Source organism: Lampetra planeri, chromosome 44, assembly GCF_965212315.1.
Source record: "Lampetra planeri chromosome 44, kcLamPlan1.2.h2, whole genome shotgun sequence".
In the NCBI taxonomy this organism is placed as follows: Eukaryota; Metazoa; Chordata; class Hyperoartia; order Petromyzontiformes; family Petromyzontidae; genus Lampetra; species Lampetra planeri.
This window is the reverse complement of record NC_136150.1, coordinates 8,790,231-8,817,750: the sequence shown is the minus strand read 5'-3', so window position 1 is coordinate 8,817,750 and position 27,520 is coordinate 8,790,231.

Sequence of the window (27,520 nt, the reverse complement as noted above, 5' to 3'; positions counted from 1 at the left end):
GCGAGTCCATTTACCTTTCTCAAAAAAAATTCTGTATTGCATTATAGATTTGCGTTTGTAAATCTAGTTTGAGAATAAAATAGTTCAAGAATTGTAGGTCGGTAATCTAATACACCAATTAAATCTCTGAGCAACTTACCAAAGTTGTGTCACAATTGATTAACACCTAATCTTTCTAATAACCTTTCGGTTGGCTAATTTGCTAGCATATTTCCAGTGCACCCAAGTGTTTTACATCTTAACGAAGCCCTATATGCGGCAGGGAAAGGGAAGCCCATCATCCCAGAAGTGGATTGACAAGTCCTTGTGAAGATTGCTATAATTGACCACGATCTCTATCCACTGCTGTATGAATGTCTCCCACATAGCCATCTATTCCAGCCCTAACTAAACGGCACTCATTGCTCTTCCGCATGAGCTGGTCGTCTTCCATCCATTGGCGTGTTCCATCCATTGGTTTCCAAGCCACCCGTTTTGTCCATCGACAGTCAGTGGCACCTGATTGGCTTCTCCTGCCCAAACTCAAACTTCTCAAGTCCCATGTTTGTTATGTGCTGCCAAGTATTTGCCTCGGCGGTGTAATTCTCAGCATTCATTTGGGTCGATTTACTCAAAGAAAACTATTATCAAAGGGGGCAAAAGCTGAAATGTATAAATGCAGACCCGTCCCACAGCATGTACAGGTAAATGTTTTGCAGGCCATTGGGACTGGCGTAATCTAAAATGTAGGGGCCGATCACCCACATGAGTCGAGTAGGTTGAAAGGCTTTCTCTTGCAGCAACCACCCATTTTGGAAAATACAGGAATATCAAGTACTGGGTTAGGTTAAGAGATTGACGAGACCTTTTAAATTGTCGGGTTTTATTCTCAACAAAACTTGCAGCAACAATTTATTCACTAAAATACAACCTCTGACTTTGACCCAAGTTATCTTAAGTCTGTTTATACACAATAAATACTCTAATTCATTACCCAAAATACGTAAGGGAACTGGCCATTGTCAAACATCGCATTTCCGTCTACGAGCAGCCAGCCCTTTGTCAATCCACTGCTGGATGAGGGATTCCCAGCACTGCAAATTCTCAGTACAAGTGAAAATGACATTCTTCTGGAGGGAAATACGACGCGGCTGAAATATCCATAATGAAAAGTATCACATGCGTGGCAAGAGGCCGGGTTTGCTAATTTGACGTCAAATAATTGCCAACCATTTAAGCCCGTTTTTGTAAATAATCATTACACTATCACTGTTTGTAAATGGTTCTCAGTCGCCCTGCTGTAGAGATATCGCGTGTCCTCAGAATAAAGCAAGAAGCCAAATTTGACCAGATGGCGCTTTTGTGTGCAGTCATTGGTGAAGGACCAACTCGCTACACTTGAGAAAACCGGTTTAATCATGGACGTCTGAAACACTCAAATCCAGGATCCCTGTGGTCAATTCAATGGGATCAAAATCTTTGACCGTGGAGCCACCTGGGCACCTCTTGATGGGCCATACTTTCTACACCTGGTTTGGAGAATATCGCTGGCGAGCTCGCCACCCGCTTGCCGATGGGCGAGGCCGCTCCGTCTCACCACTGCCGCCATGCGTCGTAGTCCCCACACCCCAGTGCCGGATTATCCCAGGAGCAAAAGTAGCTACATATGTAGTAGCTACTATGTACACATGTAGTAGCTACTACGGGTCCATATGAAGTAGCTACGGGCCCTGCACTTTTAAGGGCCCTGCGCTAAATGCTTTCAAGCTATCAATTCCGATTCAGTGATTCTGCACTTTCTTTATTACTAAAGTACTATACCGCCTTCAACGTTTATGAACGACTGGGTGTTTAATGTTAACGCTTTGTCTTATTATCTGGCTGTATAGAAAATGAAAAAATACAATTCCTTTACTGTGCAATTTAAACATTTGTTTGAAAATTTGTGGGTTGTTAATTCCGGGCCCCTTTATAACATATGCTACAGGCCCGCGCTCGCTTCATCCGGCCCCGTCCGACTGCGTGGAGTTGTGGCGTCACGGTGGGTCGACTGCTCGTCGTGGTGCGGCGTGTCTCGCGGGGCTGACGTGGGGTGGCGATGCCTGCTCCGAGCAGCCCCTCAGTTCAGCAATCTGTACAGCAGCAAGGGGTGGCGGGGGCGAGATATGCACGGGAAGGGGAGCGAAGAGGGTTTTGTAATTGAAGGATAACTTGCAAATCTTTTTTAACGAATCACTTAAATACGGGTACAGTATTTCATTAGTAGCAAATAAAATGTGTAGTAGTGGCAATACACGTACAACAATGTTTACATTGAGACTATTGTATGTTCATGATTTATGCATCAGAATTATAGATGTAATTTTCCACTGAATTGCTGCAAACAAGTACGGTATTTACACTATTCTTAAACGGTACTAATACTGCACATACTCTACTGCATTGCGACCAAACAACACAAACTAATGAAATTACTTCATTCGAGACTTTCGGAAATGACGGTACTTTAATGGTGATGGCATTGACAGTGCTCGAGTCTTGGATTTGACAGAATGTTGCCGAGGTTCTAATCATCCACCATCGAGATTCGGGCATGCCCTGTGTGCTGCCGCATGCTCACTGGGCACTGCTGACACTTTTACATCTCCGTCACAGCACAACAGAGAACCTGCACAGTGCATGAAACTCCGGTAACTTAACACAATGCCCACCCATTAACTCTTACATGAGCTGTGTATGAAATTCTCCGGTGCTGGTTACTGTATAGGCTTAGTAAATCAATACATAAACGTGCAGTATGTTACCCTTGTGAACATGAAATGTACACACCGCATGTGCGTGCATATCCAACATGAGTGTGACGATAACAAAGATGAATATGGACTCATCAGGGTCACGGGACATGCATGGAATCACACGCGCAAGATTCGAGGTTATTCAGTATCGTGGAATTGAGCAGGAAACTTTGCGGGAAGTGATGATGGCCGGTGGTCGAGACCAAGGGTGGAGTGGCAGCCAAATGAGGGAATGCGCCCGAGAGGACGTCCGCCGTAGAGATGGAGCGATGGGAAGCAGCTCGTGTGCAGCTGCTGTAGGTGTATCGCAGGACTTGCGCGAGATGGCAACAGCTTTGAGAGGCCCTTTATCCAGCGGTGGGTTGAGCACGGCTGATTGTTGCGTATAAAACGGATTCGCGTGACTGATGCAGCCACGAGGTGGACGCGACTTTCACCGCAGTGTTAAAAAGGAAATCGATTCTTGAATCAAATCGTGACCCTGATTTGAGATATTTCATCAAATCACCGAGGGGGTGAATTGTTACACCACAATACGATACGAAGGCGAACCATTTATAGATACCCCACTGACCCTCTGACTTAGATGTCAATGATCTCAGCTTACACATCACCGAATGTTGCAAACAATTCACACTGGCTATATTGAACGTAGTGGGGTGACTATAAATGGATCACCATGTGTAATATGAACCATATTTGAACATGCAGTACAGGATCATTTATATTGAAGGATTCCACAGTCTTGGTTAAAATTCATTTTTAAACTTTAGGGGGTACGACCCGCGTGCGTGACCTCATCATCAGTAGTTGATTTAAGACGCCGCTCTGCCATTTGTGGTCAGCAGAGTCTGCGTTGGGAAGGAGGAGGAGGATTTTAAAACAACTGCTGATGAAATCGTACGAGCAGAGCGTCGTGCACAAACTTTAAAGGAACAGTTTTTTTGTTTTACCGCGCACTCGTAGTTTCAAAAGAAGACTCGTCGAGTCGGAGTAACATTGCGGTTGGCGTTGACACAGTGCAGTGGTTGCATATGCGCAGGGGTCACACGTGGTTTAAGATTTACAGAAACGTGCTCACGTGCCAACAGAAAGCAACCATTTGCCAAGCCTCTGAGAAATTCACCAAAATACTTATTCCATATGGGTACGCTTGTTTTTAATTGCTCAATAAATGCTAAATGAAAAGTAATACAGCCGTATATTTTCAAGTTAAGATATCACAAGCAAATTCATAACTTACAACCCTCTGCCTGTCCAAAAACGTGTTGAAGGCCTCCCCATGCCGTGTTCAGGCATCGTGGTGGTTTTACCATACTTCACCACGCTGGTCAGTGCGGGTTGGTGACGGAGGGGGCACTCCGGATTGGCTCACACATCACTCGCCACTGATGTCAGCCATGGCTAGAAAGTTAACTCGGGTCAACTGGGTTAATAGCACAATGCGCTAACCGCTGCACCACCGCTCCTTCCAATAAAACGTCAATTGTTAACGATTGTAAATATGCATATTTAACTTTATATATTTGTTTACAATGATTAAACTGTGATATGTGTATCTCATTGAAACATCCAGTGTATTGAGTAGCTCAGAATTATCAAAGAAAACAAAACCAATCTGCACAGATTACCAATACATTTCCAATATTTTACGTGTAAAATTAAAGTCATGTAACAAACATGGAATAAGCATTTTCAATTTCTTACTTTAATACCCACATCCGCATTAAAAAGCAGTGCTTTTCACACGGTCAGCCTTTAAAAGTCCGGGCTTAATAGCAATCGCACCGTCTTAAGTCACATCTCAAAGCATGAGCATTGCCTGCGTGAATACACAATTGGACACGCAGATAAGTGCTGCGATTGTGTACTCCAGGCAATAACTCTTCCATGCTAGCGACATATATTGGAACAGGTGGGAGTATCCACACTTTACCCCACCACACGTGACTTCACTGTGGTGAGCCCAATTACACTGCTGCGTGGACACAGGCACGAGGGAGGGGGCCATGCGGGGGGGTGAGTTTAGAAATCTTGATCATTGTTTCAACTGCTGGCGACCTCTGTGCGTGTGCGCGCAAATATATAGAATTAATTTGGTAACATTTACATGCGGTCCTTTATATGGCATTCTTTCTGTTTTCTGCAACCACAGACCTTTTTTAATAAGTCAGGGTGACAAAAAACTTAGTTTGCCGAGATAGACAAAGGATTCGTCTGAGTTTCGATAAACCAACTTTGGGGTCATCCTGTACGTTTAATAAAATACTACTTAAAACAAATTATCCTTGCGAGGGGCAACGCTCTAATCCCATACAGAGGGGACAGATGATATTAGTCCGCACTTTGCTGTACCACATTGTCCTGGCAAGCCAAGGTACGGCCCACGGCAATGGAGTTTGGCAACATTAGCGTGATCCACCAACCCTCGCTGCCTCCACAGCGCTGCTTTACAGGCCACGTGTGGAGCCACCATCGCCCAGCTATGTTCTCTTGGGGAGGTTCCTTCCGAAACTATTAGTCAAATTCCTCATTGTCAGCGCGGAACAACACATCTTTTGCACGTGGGAGGAAACCAGAGCACCCGAAGAAAATCCACACCCACAAGAATTAAACAGGCGAACATCTACCCAGATAGGTCGACAACCTACTTTCTGTACTGGTATCCACCAGCTCTCGCGCAGCCCAGGTTAAGTGCAAGCCAGCCAACCAATCTTGGCACCTCTTTATTTTGCAAGCCGAAGCAGGCAGGGGGGTCTAGCCCGACGGGCACACAGGCGGTCGAGCGAGGGGGGCTGGCGAGCGGGCGGGCATGCAGGCGGCGGGCTAGTCGCACTCCCGGAGACCCGTTACCTGCCTTAACTCATACTGGCACGGCGGCGCCCCGCCCGGGTTACGCCTGTAGGCCTGGCAGTACGGGCACGAAGACGGGACGTGGTGTCCCCCGTACAGCGGGTAGTGGGGCAGGCGGCGCGGCATGAACCCGCCGTGGGGGGGCAGCCGGTGCGGGCAGCCGGCGCCGGCCGAGGCGCAGACGGCGCACGCCGTGGGTGGCGCGCAGCCTCGCCCGCAGCAGCACGGCCACGCCGCGGGCGGCCCCGCGTGCGTGGGGCCCTCCTCGTCGGCGTCGGTGGCGTCGGCCGGGACCGCCGCCAGGACCTTGCGGCCGGAGAGGCCGCCGGCCGGCGCGGGACACGCGGAGCCGTCGGCCGCCCCCGTACCTTGGTGGACGAGGACCGTGCCCGCCGGCTTGGCGCCCGCGTCCTCCCCGGAGCAGCTGACGGGCGGGCAGCGCATCGCCATGGGCTGCTCGCGCACGCGATGGGACCGGGTCACGGCGCTGGCTGCTGCTGGGGTCAGCGCCGGGGCGGGGCGTGGTGGGGGCCGTGGGGGGCCCGCTGCGATGAAATTTACCCACGAGCCCTGAATGGGCTTCCTACAAGCGCTGTACGCAAACCCGTTACGCGTTGTTGTGGAAATGTATTTAACGTTTTGAACAAATGCCGCTGGATAATATTGGTCTGAAAAGCGGAGAGGCCGATAGACTCATCTTTTAAAAATTGTATTTGCAGAGATATGGATGGAGGTCCGTTTAATACAGTTTCACGGGTTTGTAGTGAACAGTGGCGGAGCTATCGAGTGTGTAGGCGGTGCCATTGCACGGGGGTCTACGTGGCCATAGGAGGACCCAAGTGCCGGGCTGCGAGAGAGATTGGACCCGGGTTCATTCCTGTACCAGGGCCCTTGGATGCTGTGAGGTCAATGAGTTGGAATCAGCATGAACTCGATTTCTCGAAGTAGACAAAAATGACACACGGGTGTATTGTTTACAATGATCTGAGTGGCTGGAATTGTCTTGAAGGTAGTTTCAGTAGGAGGGCGAGTCGCTGATTGGGTGGGTGGGTGGGTAGGCTTTATGTAGATAGGTAAGCAGGTCGTAAATGGAAGGCTGAGTGAGGGTCGGCAGGCAGGATAGTGGGTGTGTGGGTGCGTCTTTGGTAGGTTTGTAGGTAGTTTGGTGCTAATGCAGATTTGTAGCTGGGCTTGAAAGCAAATACACCAAATTATATTACATTAGACCAAATAATGTCGACTTTAATAACAACTCTGCAGAATATTAACGATTATAACGAATATAATAATTAACTGCTGAATTATTAGATTTTGTAGTTCAACCAGTTATCGAGTCATAAAATAAACCAATATTACAATATTTCCTGTGGTTTCTTCCAATTATATATGTTTTAAACATCTTAATTGCCCATACCCCCCACGATGAGAATGGTACCGACCTGCTGTTCCTCTCCGCCATCCTTGTTGTATGGGCGGACTGTACCAAGTGAGCACTCCTCCACGTGAATGGCCTTCTGGCAAACCGACTGATGCTTCTTCTTCTTCTTGCACTTGCAGATGAGCAGGGCCGCCACCAGCGCTGGAGGGATACACGGCCAACACTCATTGGTCAGCGCCGGCCACAGTCCAGCCCCGCGACTGGTCAGTCGGATTGGGTCCATCATTCATCTCCAAGCACACGGGTGTGTCGGAGAGTGGTCGCACATTTACTCGAGTTGTAAATGTTGTGGGTTTACTCTCCAACACGCCGGCGTGCTGAACTAGTAGCGAATTGTCACGTTTTGTTGACGTGACAAACATTACTAATTGGTGGTGGCGGGTTTAACGGCACATTTGTATTGACGCGATCTAACCCAAAAAAATCCCTCTTATGGATAATTGCAGCAGCCTGTTCATTTTTTTTGAAACTCCATCCGAAAAGCAGATGGAGAGGAAGAATGATCGCCAATCTCACGGTCCGTTCCACCAGGGGTGGCCTCACCGAGCGGCACGAGCAGCAGCGAGCAAATGATGGCAGCGAGAGCGCCGGCGCTGAGTCCGTACTCCGTGTACGGGTGGCACATGCGCTCGCTGCCACAGTCGCACACGGTCACGTGCAGGTGGTGCGTCTCGCCCAGGCCCTTGTGGTCCGACACGTGCACCGACACCTTGTACACGTCCGTGGGCGCGTGGCCGTGCAGCAGCGTCAGCGCCGCCGTGTGGTCTAGCGGACGGGTGGCAGGAGAGCGCGCGAGGAGGAGATGTGAGCGGCGGAGAGTCGGGAGGGGGGGGGTATAGAGGGGAGGATGAGGGGAGACGGGGGGGGAGATGGAGGGAGACATGTAGAGATGGGGAGAGAAGGGGGAGACGGGAGATGGTGGAGTAGCTGCACATGTGGAACTGGCCACAGCACCGGTGGAACACGAGGAAGCACGGGGAGCGAAGAGCAATGCGGAGCATGGTGGGAGACGGAAGAGATGGAGAGAGGCGGGAGAGATGGGGCAGATGGTGAGGCTCGTGGAGGGAGCACACACAGTTCAAGAGTGAGAGCAGGAAGCATGGGGAGCGATGGTGTTTACTTATATTCCAGCATCGACTAATTAGCCTACATTTCCATGTATGTTGCATAAATTGCAAATAATCGATTATTACACCCCATGCACGTATTGTGAGCATAGGAATCAATTGAAACACACAAGGGGGTGACGTAGTGAAGGGCAACAGTCGCTGGCAATCGCCCACAGTCGTTGCAACACCATTTCCTCCTGTAAAAGAAGAAGTCGTTTCCCCGAACGTAGACAAATGCCGATAAACTTGCTCCCTTAGTGGACAAAGCAGAGGTTGCCAACTTCCAATCCCCACATCTACGGCGTGGCCCCCGCCAGTGCCGGATTATCCTCGTAGCAAAAGTAGCTACATATGTAGTAGCTACTATAAGTGTAGCTACGAGATATGTAGTAGCTACTACATGTGTAGCTACTAGATATGTAGTAGCTACGTATGTAGTAGCTACGGGACCCGCACTTTCAAGGGCCCCGCGCTAAATGCTTTCAAGCTATCAATTCTGGTTCAGCGATTCTGCACTTGCTCTATGACTATAGTACTATACTGCCTTAAACATTTATGAACGACTGGGTATTTAAGGTTAGCGATTTGTCGTATTATCTGGCTGTATAGCAAATGAAAAAATATAATTACTTTACTATACAAGTAAACAATTATTGTTTTAATATTTAATTGTTTTTTATTTTATTTAGGGCCCCTTTATAACATCTGCAACAGGCCTCGCACTAGCTCCATCCAGCAATGGCCCCCGCGTCCACCGCACGCTCGCGTTGGGCCACTCATCGCACCGTCCTTCTGCTTGAGCTGCCACATGGCGTGGGCGTCGCCGTGGGCGCCGGCGTGCGGCAGCAGCTTGAAGGTGAAGGGCCCGGCGTGCGGGTCCAGGTCGGCGTCGTGGGCCTTCACGAGCACCGAGTTCCACGCCGACTTCTTGCACACGACGTCGTCGAGCTGGCGCAGCGTGGGCGCGTTGTCGTTCACGTCGGCCACGTGCAGCAGCACCGTCGCCGTGGCCGTGCACGGGTGGGCGGCTGAGGGGGACAGGGGGGAGGCGGCGGAAACAACGACGAGGGGACGGTCGCACCGTCGTCGTTACAAGAACGCGTCGACGATGGAGGCCCCGGAGAGCCGACCGGCACGTCCACGCTTCACCGCGTCTCGAAAGGCCTCCTGCGAGGCTAGGCCGGCGTCAGGGCGGATGTGACGGCCACAATGTTCGTTAGTTTGTGTTTGTCTGTATGTATGTTCACCCGACTTTGTCCCGATTGTGCAAGCGGCGTCGCAACGGTTCGTGCTGGGTAATGGACCGTGGAACTGGATGCTGGAGAGCTACCTCTGAGTGACCTCTGGGTCAACTTTCATGTTGAGAATTGTTTCATGAGACGTGTATGTGTGTGTGTTTGGTTTTCTTCAATGATTGGTAAATTCTAAATTTTATTTGCAAAAAAACTGTGAAAGCGAGTTGGCAGTGGTGCACAAGCACAATCAATAAAATAAAATCTAACAGTCGTCAATACCATTTACCTGAAGTGGAAAAAAATAAACAGTAGACAATGTTTCTATCAATATCGCTCTTCTACTTATTCAATATATTTTATTATCTTTCTCTGCAATAACAAAGGGCCATTACCTGAGATGTCCCCTCTTTCTATTGAGCTTTGGATTAACCCCACCACCCTCCCCCCCCCCCATAATAATAATGTTAAAGATAATACCAGGTTCATAGCGCAGCCCAATAACCAACCAAAGTGCAACCATCACTACCGTCATCGCTACCATCGTTGCCACCGTCGCTTCTGTCATTACCGTCATCAATGGCGAGGAAGATGGCCGTGTAGACGTCGTTCTTGATGTAGGGCGACTCGCGGTCGAGCTCACGCAGGAGGGTGATGTCGCCCGTGGCGTCAATCGTCAGCAGTTTCGCCGGGTCGTACATCTTCTCGTGCCTGCGGAGGAGTCGGTCGATGGACAATTAATTCAGTTGCACACGGATCTCAGTGGTAACTCTGTGATATCACCTTCTGTGATGGATTAGTCGTCACGTGACACTGACAGCAAGTGAACAGACAAGGCGACAATTATAATGACGTCACACGGTGCCTGGCTTGTGATGTCATCGTGTTGGCCAAACTAGCTTTTCTATTCGGCCACATTGATTGAATGACCTGTTTTGGGGAAAATGATGTAATCAGTTTGGCCAGTTTTCAGCAGGGTTAGTTCCTAATAGCAAAACAAATTTATATTAAAATGGACCGTCTACATCATGGGACCTCCTTTGCCAGTACCAAAATATAAGAATAGGTGTTCCCCTTTTTTTCTGGCAACAAAACAGTTGTGTTAAGTTGTTAAAACACCGAGCTGAAACCTTTTACAAGGAATCATGTCTGCATTAAGCACAATACTTGTGGTCAGAATGCAAAAAAATACATACTCTGATAATATATGCATTGTCCTTGAAACTGATTGGTCCACACCAGAGACAGCCTAGTCTCAAACGGTGTTAGTCTAATAGTCTAACACCGTTTGAGACTAGGCTGGATAGAAAGCCGTCAATTGTTGCAAAGCGCCTTTGGGACGAGTCACCGGCTGTATACATCTGTACGAGATTAGGAGAGGGTCGCAGGACGAGCGCCCCCCCTGCCCCCCACTCCACACCCCCACACCCCCCCCCCCCCACGGAGGTCGCGGCTCACTTGACCACGTGATGGCCGCACAGGTGCTTGGGCTGGAAGGAGGCGATGAGGCTGCCCGCCTTGAGCCCCTCGGCCTTGTAGACCACCAGCTTGGCGTCGGCCGCCTTGGAGTCTCGGTACAGCGGGATGGCGATGGTGTTGGACACCACGGCGACGCCGTACGCCGCCAGCCCCCCGCCGTCACCGTGGGCGACGTGCCCCCCCGGGTACGCGTGGAGGGCCCCGCCGAGAGGAGAGCCGTGCAGACCCGTCGTGACGACGCCGCGCGACGGCGGCGAGCGGTGGTCGTGGTGGTCGTGGTGGAGGTGGTGGAGGTGGTGACAGCCGTCGTGCGAGGAGGAGCACGGGGCGAGGTGGCCGCCGTGCTGCTGATGCAGCTGGTGGTGGGCGAAGCTCGTCCCGTCGCGGACCGCGACGAGAGCGTCGTCTTTAGGCAGGTGCGCGGCCGCCAGGTGTCCGAGCGCGGAGCGGTGCTGGTGGTGGTGCAGGTACGGGTGCTGCTGCTGGTGCTGGTCGTGCAGGCGGTGGTACGGGTAGAACGAGCCGCCGTCGAGGTGCCCGCCGTCGTGCAGGGGGTAGAAGACGACGAGCGGAGCGATGTTCTTCACCGCGAGCTTCAGCGCCGCCACCTTCTTCACGTCGTGCTCGATCGGCTGCGCTCGGTTTCGAAGGGGGCGAACGTTTCAGGTGGGCACACAAAAACAATGAGAATTGAGATTTTTTTTGTTTCACCGCACGCCAAATTTCGTTTTGTGGCAGACAAAGTGAATGTTACGGGCGAAATAGCAGCGGCCATACGGAGACGCCACGGGCGCAGGGCGGGAGGAGGAGAGGGGCGGCCATGGGTGAGGATACGGTGGAGCGAGATTCGAGGAGGAGAGGGGATGCAAGAAGAGGTGCAGAAGAGAAGCTCATGGAGAAGGATGACCCGAGCAGCCGGCCCCGCGCAATCATCGGGGGTGGCCGGGGGGCATAGAAGTGCAGTGCAACGGCGAGTTTTGTTTCCCCTGCACTGCCTCCCGCTGCCCAACCCTACGGCAATGCAGTTTGCGCGCACGGTGGTCGCACGGCGACTCACCTTGCGCAGGTAAATGTGGGCCTTGTTGGTCTTGGGGTCGGTGAGGACCCTGAAGTGGCCGTCCTCGTTGCCGCTCACGAGCGAGCACTTGACCCTCCAGTTGTCGGAGAACTGCTCGTCCGCGTCCTCGATGGCGACGATGGCCACCGTCTCGTTCTCCTTGTTCTCCCTGATGGGGCCCAGCACCTTCGCGGGAGAATGGGGACGAGAGAAAGGTGATGATGATGATGTTGATCGGGGTGATGATGATGTGGGAACGAGTCACGGGTAAGAGTGGGAATGAGTAAAGGGAAGAGAGACGGAGAGAGACGGAGGTGCATGCGTTGTTACGTATGTCACGCCGCGTCGTCATGTCGTCTCGTGTCGTCTTGTGTCATCTTGCGTCGTCGTTACATGTGCTGTGCCACATCGTCCTCTCGTTGTGTCATCTCGTCTCATCTCGTGTCGGTGCGCTGCACGCTGCGAGCGGTACCTGGAATCCGGTGATGACGGGCGGGTGGTCGTTGATGTCGGCGACGGTGATGACGACGGTGGCCAGGCTGTAGAGCGCACACGGCAGCCCGTCGCTGTCCAGCGCCTTCACCACCAGCCGGTACTTGTCTACCGCCTGAGGACGACACAGAGACCAGACGACTTTGAGACCACAGCAAGTAGCAGCGGCAGTGATTGTGGTGGCAGTCTTGGTGATGGTTATAACGGTGACAATATATATGTGTTTCTTTATAGATGCAAGAAATGCAAGCGGGATTCGCCAAACGTCCCAATGCTGAAACTTTTATCCACAAATAACTCAACTGGGATCACACAGCCACAGTAACGTCGCCCCATGCTATGGCAAAAAACTTAGCAGGACCCTCCTAAAAAAGAGTTTAGATTCAGTGAGGTTTTTCCTGTGTAAATTAGCATAATCACATATTATTATAACATACACGCTTGTGAATAAGTCGCCCTGAATGCACCAATCTTATCGGCCTTTCCAAGCCAAACAGGACAGAGCCTGGGACGCACTTGGGGTGGGAGATGTGCTGGGAATACCAGGTGTTATAGGCTCGGCTGCGAAGGGGCTGCATGGCAGGAGGATTCTTGAACCTGACTCCGGGCATCTGAGCGTTATCCCTCGTGGGCGTGGGTGTTCTTCCGCTACTAACGGTCACTTCCACAGCTCACTTCAAGTCTTGAGACTCAGTCAGGATTTTACTGGGTAAATACATGGCGTCGTTATTTGTATTTAGGATTTCGCGGCATAACAATAGCACGAGAGTGATGGCATTGTATGGGTCTAAATGAGTACAATCCAGAAGAGTAAACGCATGTTGACCCGGTTACTTTTTGAGAGACGAAAGCTCAATGAATGAAGTTTGGGGAAAGGCCAAGAGGCAGAAAGAGAGGTAATGTTACATATCATATAACTGATGTCAAACTAGGACCCATATCTTAACGAGAGGGTCCTTGCCTGCAACATCTTGAAGATCACCAGAATTGGTTCAAGTGGACCTGATGAGACGCTGTTGAAACCGGTCCAGAATTTTACTGAATGAATGCTGCTGAAATGATGCACTCCCAGAAGGCCGTGGGGCGTTTGTTGGGTTGTGTAAACATGTATCTACCTATTTATTTCCACTTGCAGAGACAGATCTATGAAGGAGGAATTTGTCTGCTCGGAAAAATAAAGATGCTGCTTTGGAAAAGAAAGGAAGAGGGAGTGAAATCCACCGCCATTGTGATGGGGGACTGAAGTAGTCAGGATGCACGTTCTATCCGGCCACTGACAAGGGTCACACGTTGAAGACGTTGGTTTTTGTTCGCAAAAGACGACGGTGCCGGGGACTCGCCTCGCGGTCCAGCCGCTCGCTCGCGACGCTCACGACCCCCGTGTGCTCGTGCACGGAGAACGCCGGCGCCGGCGACTTGGGCTCCTGCTCCACGATGCGGTAGGTGACGCGGCCGTTGAGGGTGCGCCAGTCGTCCTTGTCGGAGGCCGACAGCTTGAGCACGAAGGTGCCTGCGGACGCAAGCGGAGGGGTTCGAGGCCGCGCGGCGTCTCCCGGTGGCCGACGGGGGAGCGGGACTCGAGCCCCTTGCCAGGCCGGTCCGGTGACGTCCCGGCAAGGGGCTCGTACCGTGTGCCGACGCTTTAAGAGCCGCGCGGCATCGTGGGGTCGGGCCTTCTGCTCGGCGCCCTCCCCTGCTCCCGGCTCGTTCCCCCTTCCCCCTGGAGCCGGGAGGGAAGCAATCGTCGCCGCTTGTGCGCGTGTAATGTTTCACGAACCACTCCGGGGTAGGTTACGCTTTCCCAAAAGGAAAATCGACTTTGTAACTTTTCCGCCGCTTTGTTTTGTAAAACCGTGGCCCTGAAGTCGGGCATGGGACGCCGGTGAGATGCTTCCCTGCATCACAACGTGACGCAGGGATGCTCACGCTGCTGCCTGCGCGGATTGCAACCGGAAGGTTGAGAGTTCAAATCTTGGTTGGCGATGCTCAGTCTTATAACTGGAGGTTGACTCGGCCCATAATAAGTACCAATTCTGCAAGGAAGTCAACGGTGGTTGTCCTTTGCATAGTCTCGCTTCTGACATAGGAATGTGGAATTTCCATAACTGCTTCAGGGCTGTAAATAGGCGATGAGCACAGCCTCAATGGTCGGTTGAGCCGGAGGTCACTTTGGCTTTTGACCTTCTGGGCCAAAGCAGGTGCTGGTGGTATCACTGGCGGCGCTACTGAGGCGGCTGCTGACGACGTTTCCCCCAACTCGAGCTCGAGGACGATGGGGCTGATGTCACAGCTCCCCCGATTAGCACGGCTCGCTACGTACGGTTCAACATACGCAGATACAGCTGTTCACCGCGAATTAGGATCTCCGCTTTTTCCACTCTAGACCAAACCCAGACCTATTTCTCAGTCATCCCAGGTTTATTCTCGAACCTGTACAGTTTACCGTGATGAAGTTCAACACAATATAGGTGCGAATCAATTCCCCTCCGCCACGCGAACACAGACACCAAAGCCCAGAGCGCCCGGGTTAAACCAGGGGCAGATGGCAACTTTGCCGGGAGTCGGTCTCCCGCCCGCGCCCGTACCTGGCTTGCTCTCCTCCAGCACGGAGCCGTGGAACTCCTTCTCGGCGAAGACGGGCGGCTCCTCGTTCAGGTCGACGACCAGGACCGTGATGGTGGCTGCCACCTCAAGCTCGTGGTCGTGCGCGTCGGTCAAGCGCAGCTTCAGCTGTCGACAACGACAACAAAAACACATCCCGTCGGTCGTGGTCAACGGGCGTGCGCAGTCCACGGCTGTTGACCACGAGGCCGTTTCATCGCTGTGTCTCCGCGGCGGTCTGTGCGTGTGCCTCTGCCACCGCCATTGGTTGCCACTCCGTCGTGAGGGCCCCGACCGCAGGCCATCATCCCCGCGGGAGCTGTGGACGTGTCCCTGTGCGAGCCCCGTTAAGCTCACGGGCAGTCTAAGTAACGTCATTTACCTGCGTATGATTAAAGACCTGGAACAGGAAGACTTCTTCACAATTCTGGCAAATCGCCTGATGAAGCGAAACGTCGTTCTCAAATTGGAAATGTTGCTCTCCAACACACCAGTTTGCTGAAGTAGTAACGAATTGGCACGTTTTGTTTACGTGACAAACCTCACTAGTCGGCTGTGTTGGGTGGTGGCGGGTTAGCGACACATTTATATTTACGCGATGTAACTTCCCATGAAAAAACCGTCATGGATTACCTGCGTATGTTCTCCAATCGTCATTGTTAATTTAGTCATAATTAATTCTTAATTATGATCGTAGCTTTTGCCTCGTCAAGTACATGTGTGGGATATTCATTTTGTCGCGGCACAGTCGATGGCACACTCTGGGGTTCGACCGTAAGGGGCCGTCCATAAATGACGTCACGCGATTTTGGACGATTTTTAACCCCCCCCCCGCCTCGTCACACGGCGTCACAAAGTCATGCTTCAAATCGCTTTAAACTATTGTCATTGTAGTGCGTATTTAAGGTGGCGCTGCACTGTGATGTTGTAGGAGTGTTGATATAACAATTAGTGTTGTTATAACAATTCTATATTTATTTAAAGTTGCGCATTTTGATGTGACGTCACATTTCTCAACCCCCCCCCCTCGTCACACATCTTCACAAATGTCTGACCCTCCCCCCCCTAGGTGCGTGACGTCATTTATGGACGGCCCCTAGGCGGTCGTCACGCCTGATGATGTTGGTCCACCCCAGGCCCCTCGTCGGCGGACAGAGCAACAAACACGATCATTTCCGTCACGAATTACGTTCACCGCATGAAACGACATTCACGTCACCGGTGTTGGCCTAACGTCACAATGCTGATGGCGAATTACCTGCAAATGAATCAATCGGGATTATTGTACACAGAAGCAGCAGCATCAACATCACCCCTTGACTGCGAAAACTTAGCAGGAAGCTCCATCACAAAAATTCGTGAGACTGTCCTGGATAAACAAGCCTTAGAACAACAACAACAATAATAATCACGCCCATGCCCCCCCTCCCCCTCACTGGGGGCCCATGCCCAGCCACGAGACGCCCCCCCCCCCACCTTCCCACCTTGTAGACGGCGCGGAGCTCGTGGTCGAGGGGTTTGTTGACGCTGATGACGCCCGTGGCGCCCTCCACGCTGAAGAGGCCGGCGGGGTGCTGGTCTGCACCGGCGCCCGTGAGGCTGTAGTGCAGCTTGTGCTCCCCTCCGTGCTTGTCTGACTTCACCTGCACGAGGTGCACAGGGAGGAGGAGGAGGGGAGATGGAAGCATGAGCAGCCTGACATTGAACGAGGTCGGGCTGCAGTGAGCCACCCGTCCCCTACTTCACCCCCTGGGCGGCCCAGAGAAGCCATGCGTGGTGTTCACCTCTATCGGTTCTCCTGAGCCAGTGGTGGGAATACCTCACCTCTCTACGGCGTGAATACGTCTCTGTTTGATAATCCCCGTACAATAAGATCATAGCTGACCCAGATTTACCAAAACACCAGGACACAGGGCTGCCAAAAGGGAATACTTGCTCGGGCGTCAGGCAAAAGAGGGCCCCGCAATGCACGCAGTCTATTTTTCTGCCACTCGTAAGGGAGACCACCCACGTGGGGTGCAGACCCAGGCCTCTATCCCCGAGTCTCCAGGCACCTCTGGGTGGCCCTGCCAGGACATCAAATTACCAACCGCCAGTGCCAGAAGAAGCTAGTGCGGGGCCTGTAGCATATGTTATAAAGGGGCCCTATATAATATAAAAAAACACATAAATATAAAAAAAACTATTTTTACTTGCACAGTAAAGTAATTATTTTTTTCATTTGCTATTCAGCCAGATAATACGACAAATTGTTAACCTTAAACACCCAGTCGTTCGTAAAAGTTGAAGGAGGTATAGTACTATAGTAATAGAGCAAGTGCAGAATCACTGAACCAGAATTTATATCTTGAAAGCATTTAGCGCGGGGCCCTTGAAAGTGCAGGGACCGTAGCATTTGCAGCAGCTACTTTTGCTCCTGGGAAAATCCGCCACTGCCCACCGCGGGAAACCCAACTTCTGGTTTCCCACTCCTTGAGGACGCGCAACGCTCCGTGCACACGCGGCGATGACTCACGATGAGGATGGGCCTGGGGAAGGGCCCCTTCTCGTGCTCGGGGATGATGACGATGCCCGCGGGCCACTTGAACGCGTCCAGCTTGCCCGGCCACTTGGCCGTGAGGTCTGGCCAGTGGCACGTGACCGCAGGCTCAAGGTCACCCACCGGGCTCCAATCCACCTTGTGGTGCCACTGTTGCGTGCGCAATGCGGTGCAGAGACAAATATTTTCCCCGGGTAGCCTTAGCAGACTGGCTGGGGGCGCGCCCACCCCGTGGAATTCTGCAACGCGTTCGAAACGTGCGTTCTGTCTTCGGAAGTGGTTTTATTCGAGATGTGGAAGCAAAGGGAGGGGGGGCAGCTGTCGGGCAACACGTGCTTGCTGTGTTTGCAGACACGTGTTGGACGTTTTTGCTCTGTATCTCAAAGTTTGCGGCAAGCCTATGATATACAGGGTACAAGTGCCTCACAATATAAAAACTGTATAGATTCGTTTCACCCTGTTTTAGGCTTTCCCAGCTGTCCGCATACCACTATAACTAATTCACAACTTTATACCAGAGATGTATTGATATTGGGTTGACAAAGGGTTTCCGAATGATTACTTAGCAGTAGTCGTAGTTTTATAATTGCGTTGTTAGATTCCTAGATTTGTTTTCTCCCAGTGACCCACGAAGTATGCAATGCTGCTCCGACATGATCACAATCGTGCCGAGAGGCGCATCATAAGCAGAGCTACTTGTACACAGACACATCAGCGGGTACACAGCAGATGACAACAACACACATTGTGACTTAGACAAAATAGGCGAGAGAACAAACTGCGTCTATATAGTTTTAATCGCCCCCCCCCCCTCTAGTTATTATCTAACAATACAGTTTGACTGTTGGACATTACAATGCCACTATCAAGATATGGTATAGTGTGACCCCCATTCCCTGTAATATTAATCTAATTTCTTGACGTTAAATTACGTTTCAGATGAAAGTTTTTTAAACCGCTGCCCACAGCGGGGGGGGGGGGGGGCAGCCAAAGAGCCGCAAGAAGAGAGCCAAAGAGGAGCCACCGCATGCTGCTTTGGAGCCGAAGGTTGCCCAGCCCTTGCTCTAACCCAACATCCCACACACACACACACACCCACACACACACACACCCACACACATACACACACACCCACACACACACACACACCCACACACACACACACACCACACACACACACACCACACACACACACACACCACACACACACACACCCACACACACACCCACACACACACATCCACACACACACCCACACACACACACACACACCCACACACACACACCCACACACACACCCACACACACACACACCACACACACACATCCACACACACACCCACACACACACACCCACACACACACACCCACACACACACCTGCTCGTGCTCGAGGTGATGACGATGGTTCTGCTGCTGCTGGTGGCCTCCGTGGAGCGGCGCGGCCACGCGACGCACCGTGGGCTTGGCCACGAAGAGGGACACGAAGACGACCCACTGCTGGTGCGAGTGGCGGTGGCGCGCCGCCACGGCCAGCGGCACGGTGCGCTTTGCGAGGCGCAGGGGCGAGGCGGCGTGCAGGGAGCCGTCGGGACGCGCCGTGAAGCGCGCGTCGCTGGTCGAGAACTCGAACTCGTCGTGCCCCTTGCCGCAGCGCTCAAAGAGAACTGCGGGGGGCACGGAGAATGAGGGGGGGGGGGGTGCCGCAGGGCGTGACTCGCGCGTCGATGGGCCTCCGTTTTTTGCTGGGTTTGTTCTCGTCCTTAATAAATGTACGCGGTTAAAAAAACTAAATATGACGATTCGAAATTGTCAATTTATTTTTTAAACAACAAAAACTGTCCGGAAAGAATTTTTTAAGTGTAATTGTCATCAAGGCTTCGTGGTCTAATGTGCAGTCTTCCGAGCACAATAACTAAATAAATAAACACTGAACACATTTGTGAATAGCAACACTGAGGTCTCAAAATAAAGATATATATAAACGGTGCAGTCTCCAACTCTCATCGTCTTCTCGATCTCTTTGGCCTCTCTATGTACGAGCTGGGGAGCAGAGCCATTGTCTGAAACGTCACCTGCTATATAACGTAATTTTGTTTCCATTCGAAGGCCATGTAGTGTTATTGCGTAATTTCACGAGACGGATTGAAATGGTGTTTCAATTTTCAAACCCGTGACCAGGCGCGGATTAACGCAAGAAGGGGGACTTTAGGAGCTGCAACCGACGGACTCGGATGTTGAGGGAGTCCCAAAAGAGACAAAGGCGACAAGAGCCTAACGGTCTGTGTGGGCGGTGTGTGTGCAGGCTACGCGGGTGATCGTCGTCTCTGTGTGCATGGCGGCGCGGTGTGGACGAGCAGCGCACCGTTGAGCAGGAAGGCTCCCTTTGGCAACTCGGGAGGCACAGCCACGCTGTAGAACTCGCTCTCGAAGCGGTGTTTGCAATCCTTGAACGGGTGCTTGCCCTGCGTTGGAAAACAAACAAACAACAACAACACGCAGTCCCAGTTTGAGACGAGCAGTGTGGGAGGGGGCGGTATCGGTGGCACGTGCAGTGGCGGAGCCTGGCTCGCAGCAGCAAGGGCCCTGGTGCGACGGGTTTAAATGCCACCGTTCCTCCTCCCACCTGTCCCCTTCGTAGCCAGGCACCTGGGACCCTTTCCGGCCCGTGGGCCCCGGTGCAGTTGCACCGCCTATACACTCAGCAGCCACGCCGCTCCGCGCGGTGCACCAACCACCGATTAATTATTCGATCATTAAACGCGCGCAGCAGAGGCACACGGTACCACGTGTCGATATGGCTGCGTTGGCAGTGGGCGCACGAGCGCACATAACGAGCGGAGGTGGGTGGTGGTGGTGGTGGTGGTGGAGATGAGGACCACACACACTTACGTGCGTGTCCTCGTCGTGCGTGCGCACGGCGAGCGTGATGAGCGTCTGCCACTCGCGGTGGGCCAGGTGGCTGACGGCCTTCACCACGAAGGAGTAGTGAAGGCCGTCGAGGAGCAGCGGCCGCGCGCAGCGAACGGAGCCGTCGGCGCCCACGGCGAAGTGCGGATCGCCGCTGCTCAGCACCACCTCCTTGTGCTGGAGGCAGCGCTCGAACTTCACTGTGGCACGCCGCGTGGTGGTGGTGGTGGTGGTCACAACAACACGCCTCGATTATCATCATTGTCATCATCGTCATCAGACAGATGGGGTCACAATATGCCTGGATTATCATCATCATCGTCATCATCATAAATCAGACAGATGGGGTCACAACATGCCTGGATTATTATCATCATCATCAGCATCATCATAAATCAGACAGATGGGGTCACAACATGCCTGGATTATCATCATCATCGTCATCATCATAAATCAGACAGATGGGGTCACAATATGCCTGGATTATCATCATCATCATCATCATAAATCAGACAGATGGGGGTCACAACATGCCTGGATTATCATCATCATAAATCAGACAGATGGGGGTCACAACATGCCTGGATTATCATCATCATCATCATCATCATAAATCAGACAGATGGGGGTCACAATATGCCTAGATTATCATCGTCGTCACGATTATTATCATCAAAAATGATCTATCCGCTGCTGATGATGCCATTGATAGTGATGGATTATTACCATGTGATTGTTCTTATGCATAGACATGTGTATATGTGCCTTGCGTTTTGTCGATAAACTGCAGAGAGGAGCACTCCCTCGTGCTTGTCGGAGCAGTGGGACACTTTTCTTTATTTTGTGTTCTTTAATGTCACGCCAATTGAGCTGTGAGTGTCCTCTACAGAGCGACAATCCCCGATTGTGCTTTGCTGGTCTTCATAGGGTGCAGGAGCTCGCTAACGGCACTTGTCCCACCAGCCTGTTACGGCCATACGGGGAAATCTTTGTCTTTGATGCAGCATCATTGAACCGAGTAGGACATGCCAGCCACTCACCGTGAGTGATTAAGTCCCCCACTTTGATTTCCTTGTGCACAGGAACAGTGTACTCGTGCTGGTGGAACCTCATCATGCAATCCTCCTTCTGTGAGCGAAAACAAATAGGCATACAGTACATGTCGAGACAATACCCACCATCACAGTCACTTGGCAGTTTAACGCATCGGCTTTCGCGACCAATATTAGTCATAGTAAAGGTTTTTGGGTAATATCGCGTAAGTATAAATGTGTCGTAACCCTTCACCACCCTACACAGCCAGCAAGGTTTGTCACGTAAGCGATTGCCACGTCTTGTTTAGGCAGCAAACCTGACTGGCTGTGTCATTATGAACAGTTACATTTGTCACTGCAAGAGCGGACCTCGCAAAAGAAGAGACTAACATTATATCTATTGTTTTAATAAACCGTTTTGCCAGGTAGAAAATAGTCCCTTCTAGTAGCCGATTAGTGAGGCTCGAACTCTTGAGTTTATGGATACATCTCAATCGATGGTTGTTTGGAGGTACAGGGACACAACTTGTTGTACTTACGAATGAGGTATGTTCCAGAAGTCTGTTCGTAAGTCGATTTGTTCGTAAGTCCAACTTTACTACTGTCGATTCCAAACGTGTTGTGCGGCATGTACGCTAAACACGGGGAATGTCTTTACAAGTTTTATAATAATCTCCTATAGATGTAGATGCCACTGATTATTCACGTTCTGCAGATGTAGATGTCACTGGTTCTTCAAGTTCTGCAGATATAGATGCCAATGGTTCTTCACGTTCTGCAGATGTAGATGCCAATGGTTCTTCATGTTCTGCAGATGTAGATGCCACTGATTCTTCACGTTCTGCAGATGTAGATGCCACTGGTTCTTCACGTTCTGCAGATGTAGATGCCACTAGTTCTTCATGTTCTGCAGATGCCACTGGTTCTCCATGTTCTGCAGATGCAGATGCCACTAGTTCTTCACGTTCTGCAGATGTAGATGCCACTTATTCTTCACGTTCTGCAGATGTAGATGCCATTGGTTCTTCACGTTCTGCAGATGTAGATGCCACTGGTTCTTGATGTTCTGCAGATGTAGATGCCACTGATTCTTCACGTTCTGCAGATGTAGATGCCACTGATTCTTATTGTTCTGCAGATGGAGATGCCACTGGTTCTTCATGTTCTGCAGATGTAGATGCCACTGATTATTGACGTTATGCAGATGTAGATACCACTGATTATTGACGTTCTGCAGATGTAGATGCCACTGGTTCTTCATGTTCTGCAGATGTAGATGCCACTGATTCTTCACGTTCTGCAGATGTAGATGCCAATGGTTTTTCACGTTCTGCAGATGTAGATGCCACTGGTTCTTCACGTTCTGCAGATGTAGATGCCACTGGTTCTTTGTTCTGTAGATGTAGATGCCACTGGTTCTTCACGTTCTGCAGATGTAGATTCCACTGGTTCTTTGTTCTGTAGATGTAGATGCCACTGGTTCTTCACGTTCTGCAGATGTAGATGCCACTGATTCTTCACGTTCTGCAGATGTAGATGCCACCACCGCCATATTTTGCGTGGCAGTTGAACTTACGACTCTCGGTCCGAACAGGCAACTGGACATATGGACAGGTTTGCTCGTATCTCTGAAAGTTCGTAAGTAGAGGAGTCCCTGTAGTTCGTTGGCAGTGTTAACACAAATAACTCAACGCATTCGTAAATAAGTGGCTTTAAAAATAAAAAATATATATAATATAATACGCGACGTTTCGGGAAATTGCCCTTCTTCAGAGCATATAATGACATGTTATCTCCATCGCAGTGTAAATGAAGATCGTTTATATATACAGCCCGTGAATTATATATAGAATGACGATACCTATATAGTTATAATGTATAAGTAATAATAATATTACATGTAATTCACGGACCGATTGTAGAATAAGAATTCATCATCTTTATTTATCCTGGAGAAATCCGATGATCTATGAAGCTCAAGACTTGACCTTGACTTCTGCAGAGTGCAGAGCGACACTCACAGCTATACGCCCCGCCCACTCACCCTCCCACTCACCCACCCGCTCACCCCCCCCACTCACCCGCCCGCTCACCCCCCCCCTCACCTGCGGGTGAGCGTGCTCGTGCTTGGACACGTGCAGCTCCACCACGGCCTTCCACTCGTCGCCCGTGGCGTGGTGCTTGGCCCTGAGCGCGAGTTGGTGGCGGTGTTTGTGCAGCGTGAAGCTCTTCGCCACGCGCACCGAGCCGTCCTCCAGCACCTTGAAGTGGGGGTCGCTGCTCAGCAGCTGCACGTTGCTGCGCTGGCAGCTCTCAAAGGGCACTGCGGGTGGCCGGGTACACGGACAAAGACAAAGCTGCAGCCCCTTGCCTCCACCGCCGTCGCCCCGGTGTGGCCTTCTGAACGGACTGCTTGCTGGGGCGAGGGCTGTCGCCTAGCGAGCCCCTCGCGTCCCCGCTGTTGATGTTGACACAGCGCACCGGGTACTCAGTCTATCATTCCTGCGCGGTCAATCAAATAAGTAGCGCCTGTTGGGGAGAAGAAATCTAATCGGCAGTGGTTTTCCCTCTAAAGAGCATTGTCCTGCCATAAAAATTAGGAATTTCTGCCAATAGAGACGAGTGCATATCCCATCACTCATTTGGCAAATAAGAAGACGTTATAATTCTGTAAATAATAACAACATTACTATTTGTTTAACCGGGAAGGCTTTGATTAGCATTAAACAATTGGACAAGGAAAGTCCTGGATTAGGATACGGGTTTAGATCGACTGAGGATGTTTGGCGAATTCCTCACGGAGTGTTTTGACCTCATGTGGAAAGAAAGGGGAGCACCTGAAAGTAAAAACAGAAATCCACAAAAAACTCCACGCAGACGAAGCTTTTCAAAAACCTACTTGCCGTACTGCCCCATTATCGTCGCCACCATATATCATCACGCTGTAGGTGCGTGTCTCACACAGACAGTGCCTCCCCTATCTATGGACGATCCACCATCCCTGCCGCTAATTTGCTACATTAGTCCCATCGCCGCCACACCGCGCCCTGCGCTGCCCACACTCAACGGCGCCGACGTTCGCTATGAGGCTGAGTTGGTCGCGACGGCGGTTTGGGTCCAATGACTTCGGTCTTTCTCGGCCGGTGCCGGCTCGCAGAGAGCACAGCGGCGAGGTTGTCCCTACCTTTCACGATGAACTGCCCTTCGTGAAGGTCCATGGGCACCTTCACGATGTAGTGGTCTTGCGAAAAGGATGCTTTGCAAGCTCGCCCCGGTCTCCATATCGCCTAGAGGCCACCAAATGAGACCAGAGAAACAGCGCGTTCATAGGCGTTCACAGATTCGTGCGTTTTATATAAATACACACAGGGCGCTTCAAAATAAATGTTAACACCTCTGAGAATTTGCAACAATACCACGGGAAATGTGCCTCCGGATTCTGGAGAACACCTGGAGAAGATTACAGGTACGTGTTGACAATGATGGCGAACAAGCAGAGACTTTTTGAAGCTATTAACATTACATTTGTTACCATGTTACAGTGTATTGTAAATGTTAACATTTTTTTTAAGCATCCTCCAAAATGTGATCCCAACGGTGCTATCGACAGCATGTCACGAGACGAAGAATCCATTCCGTCCTGCTAGAGAACGTCCCACGGAAGCGAACACCAACAGAGTTACTGTAACAACAACAAACAACCCCGCAATTGACCTCTGGACTACACACGGTTGGGGGACAGAATTGTGGCCACCGGATTTGCCCAACGAGAATAATGTTTCTTCGCCGCATGACAATCAAACGGCTACTTAGGTGTCAGCGCTGAAACGCAGTCAAACGAAGTGTGGTTACCATGTTGAACGTGATGATTGGTTTTGTGCAATCATTGGAGGCTGGCCTGGCATCATCAACTCACTGCACTGTAGGGCCCTGTTTGATGACCGGCGGGTGAAACCTGCGGTCGAACCTAGGTTCTAAGTAGTACCCGCTCAACGCACTGATCAATGAGCGACTTGACTGTCAATTAATTTTATTAGGGTTGGAGACGTCAACCGTTAAATCTTTCTCAAATTATGTTTCATCCGATGTATTTACCACGTTGTTTATTTCCTCAAGACAATTATCTGCATTATCAGCAGGTGGATGAATAAACATGGAATTTATTGGTAATTTTTCGTTAATAAATTACCCATAAATGTTGATTATAGTGCTGATAGAAAATGGTGTTGGGGGAACATCTGAATAAATTTGTATTTTAATTTTAGACCCTGTTCACTCATGTAAAATTGTCCCATATATACTGTTCAATAAAATACGTGAAAAAAAGTCATGGACTTTTTTATGCATGTGTCACTTAATGAAAATAATTTAATAAAAAACAATGAGAGTTTAATGTCACCTTCATTAATGTGATATTTTTTTAAATTCGCATTTTATCCCGTCTGTTAACATTTCATTCACTATTTCAGTCTAACAGTTTTTGTACTTTATATATGTTTTACTATAAAGCACCTTGGGACAACTTGTTGCGAAAAGCCCAATTCGAAATGCATGATTAAAGCACATGCTGGCAGAAAAGGGCCCAGCATCTCTTACCAACAGCAGCACCAGGGTGGTGCTCAATGTGCAGGGCATCATCGCTGGGACGACCGCCGAGCAGTTGCCCTCTCTCCCCTCCCACGCACGGCAGAAGGCAGTGCCACGAAGCCTCGCGTTATATACGGGGACCCCCAACAGTAATTATTGCCGGGGGCCGTGACACGTTCGAGTGAGTGAGAGTGAGCGGCTCCCTCAAAGGCCAGTTTGTTTGGGGTGTGGTCGCAGTAGCCAAGCTTATGTAATTTGTGTTCAATAATCCTGGGTGGGTGCTCCCACAAGGCATGCTGTTCAGTACTAAATGCTCGGTGAGTGCCCGCTTGCTCATTCGGGTGGACGCTCAGCGTAATTGTGGCTCGGCGTGGCGGTGTTTATTTGTGCGTCTCCTTTGTGAACTGAAGTTCTGCGATTGCACAGGCGGTGTGGTGGACGTTAAGTGCTTGTTGAATAATTCACCACGGCCAACATTAACTACAAACCCTCGACCACCGGCTCCCAGCCTGCTGGTCTGCAAGGCTGCGCGACGTGGTCGCCACAACAGCTGTTGTTTTTTTAATTAAGAGAACTTCCATTGTTTTACTGCACGGTGGTCCGCAAAAATGTGAAGGTTGGGAACCAGTGCGCTCAACAAGCACAATTAAGATGTATACATCTTCACCTGCAGCTGCCTGCCACCCCTGGAGCCACTAGAGGCCGCTATAATCACCACATTGTGAACATTTTGAATCAAACCATAACAATGAATCCATAAAATCAGTAATATTGCCACTGACGGAGTTTTGCAGTACTAGACTGCCTTGCTGAACTCTATGTGCACAAATGCATTTCTCAGCGTTTCCGGGGCAGCCGTTGCTAATGCAATGATATTGTGAAAGGCTGGTAGATGGTTGAAAAAGATGAGGATGAAATGTATGCTTGATGGCACACTTTTTTTTTATTAAAGAAAGATAAATGCGTGCTACTGTTTGTTACACAAATTATTTGGCAATACTGTTGCGTTGGCAGTGATGCTCAAGAACCAACAACATCAACAACACCACTCAACGCGTCCGTCAATATCACTGTGGCATTGACATGAAATAAAAGTACGCTATGAGGAAGGGCGATTGCCCGAAACGTCGCCTCTTATCATTTTTTTTATTTTAAGGCCACACGGACGTAGAGTGTATCCACACATGTGCTGAGCTGTCGTGTTCGTCGCTTCGCCGTTGTACGAGGGTACAACACAGCACGCAAAGGCCTCAGTGAAATCACACGACCCCCCGTGCGAGCATGGCCATTTGTGTCCGTTCCCTAACAGCTTAAGGATAGTTAAACTAACCGTGCGCGCCCACAGCAACAACAACACAAATGCTCTAATTTAAAAATAATAATCATGATGATGATGATGAGGGTGCTCGCTCTGTT